Here is a 2459-nt window from a genome sequence, read left to right on the forward strand (position 1 = left end):
AAATGCAACGTTATATAAATATCCTTTCACATGGTCTAGAAAAAACAGAATTCTAACCGTGACCTCATCTTATTTGCGGTTGACTTTCAAACCACTTATTTTTCTGCCTTTTTTGTCAAAAGAGAGTATTTTAGAAACCTTTGCCCGCAGAACCGTAGATGGGGGCATCTCTGCCTACCTGTCCTTCACTGGAGGGGACACGCTGGCTCTCACTGCCGCGCCCCCCGAAGCCGGGGCTTCTCGGCCTTGGCCCTACAGCTGTGGGGACAAGCGTCACTGCAAAGGGGCTGGCCTACGTGCGGCAGGGTATGGGGTGGCACCAATGCCGCACGGCACTTCCAGGGTGACAACCACACGTTACCAAATGTCCCCAGGAAAAGGAGCGGCCAAAGGGACAGAACGTCCTGGGCTGAAAACTGAACTGAAATCAATGACCCCTGGCCTTTCCGAGGTGACGACCGGCCCCTCTTCCATCTGCGTGACGAGCGTATTCTTAGAAGGTGACTGGGAGAGGGGACGCTGAAGGGCAGAGCCCCATGACGGCAGCAAAGACCAGGCCCTGGGAGGTTCCCGCGCATACGAGAAAGGTTCAAAAACCAGGTTGTGTCCAGCTTCCTCTCCTGGACGGTCCTCGCCAATAAGCCTGAGTATGCGTCTGGTGCCACCAGCTTTTAAAGGAAAAACCGCTTAGGCGATGGCAGCTCTCAGAAGGAAAACCTCCATCCTCAACATGGTGATGTCATCACAGTGCCGAGAAAATTAAGCCTGTTAATGAAACTCACAGTCTTGGCACTTTCATAGTAAGCATAAAAACAGATGTAAGCCTATCTAAAACCAACACATCTATCTGAATTACTCTAAAAACGAAAAGCCAGTTTTAAATGAAGCCAATGTTACACTTCCAAAGCTCTTGTCCCTGAATATAGTTCCCTTTATTTATCTAGAGAACTACCTTAGCTACTTCACACATACGTTTATTTTAAAGTCCATTCAGAATAAAAACAATCTAAGGAAATCATCGTCATTGCTTTTAAGAGAGACAACCTTCCACGCTCTGTGCATGCGGCACGTGCTGTCCTGTGCCCTTGGGCCTCGCCGCACCCACAAGCCTCCGGCTGCACCCCCACTTCCCCGGCCGTGTAGGGGTGTCCACAGCACAGGTGCGCTCTCAGAGGTCCACATGGCCCCACTGCTGGGTCAGACAGTATAGACCCGAATTAAAGTAATTACGAAAGACACATTGGGCTGAGGCACGGGGGCCAGTGAGAGGTGAGCCTCCCTCTCGTCGACGGAACATTCTAGAACCTCCAAATTGCGGTTAGGCGATGGGGCTGCCGCAGAGGCTGCCTTGCTTGTTTCAAAGACACTTCAGGAACCCAACCTGATGGCTCTCGACTTCCCCCTCGGCCTGTTTCTGTGATGCTGCCGAGCCCGGCCCTGCGTCCTCACGGTGACACCCTGCCCGTTATCCAGCGACGTCCGCCTGCCGTAGCGTCATCCTCGGCCCTCACGGCCCCTCCTGAGAGCCTCGCTGCAGGACGCAATCACGCCGCACCGTGCCACGTGTGTGACCATCCGCCCCCTGAGCCTGGACCCCTGCAGTCGAGGGCTGTGACTCACCCGTCTCTGCAACAGAGCTCGCGCTAGTCAACTCGACCGACGCGCGATGCTAATCGCTGGGAACGGAGGACAGCTTGCAAATCACACACACCTGTTTTCCCCGTCTCTTTTCATTCCACCTTCACCCGGACTGCTCTAAGTCTTTAATTCTGAAATCAAATGTGGATATTAAAAAAAACTCATCTAATGATTAAGCAGCTTGAAAACAATGAGCGAAAAGAAATGGAATCGGTATATTTTCTTTATGGTTTTCAAACGTTTTATAGAAAGACTTTCAGAGCCAATCAGACATAACCGTTTCGCCACTTCGGTTTGAGGGTGAGAGCTTTGCTCTTAAGGAAAAATAGACCGGCAGTTAAAGCACGGTTTTGCCTTTAAACAAACGTCCACCACAGCTTCGCTGGTGTAGGCAAAACCACGGGTGCGTGAGGAGGTCACAAGTCCAGGAACTCCGCAGGGGACCGGTCTCCCCGAGCTCAGAGTCAAATTAAGTATTTGTAAGTAAAATCATTCATTTTCTCAACAGGTGAAAGACAAGATATCCTGTACTTCAAAACTCCCACTTTCGAATTGATAAATGACGGGAATATAGAGCTACCTTTCCTAAAGTGGCAACTTTTCTGCCAAAATAAACCACGACTAGCCTTGTAAAATGCTACACATAACGGCTATAATCGAACTCTAAACTACACTTTCAAAAGTTATCTCATAACTCGAAGTTCGTATTCCTGTGTATACGCTATTTAAATAAGTTACAAAAGATCAGTGTCCTATCCTGATCTTTTTCTACAACTTAAAAATAGTTTTGAAAATCTGCTTCGTCGTATGCTACACATCAC

General features: G+C 49.3%; 1 protein-coding gene across 1 annotated transcript in view; it reads right to left on the reverse strand.

Annotated features, from left to right (window-relative positions):
• Window positions 1-2459, reverse strand: part of CAMK2D (calcium/calmodulin dependent protein kinase II delta) — a 153129-nt gene that overhangs the window by 81290 nt on the left and 69380 nt on the right. The gene's annotated exons all lie outside the window — the stretch shown is intronic.

This window comes from Pteropus vampyrus, unplaced genomic scaffold (genome assembly GCF_000151845.1).
Source record: "Pteropus vampyrus isolate Shadow unplaced genomic scaffold, Pvam_2.0 Scaffold282, whole genome shotgun sequence".
Lineage (NCBI taxonomy): Eukaryota > Metazoa > Chordata > Mammalia > Chiroptera > Pteropodidae > Pteropus > Pteropus vampyrus.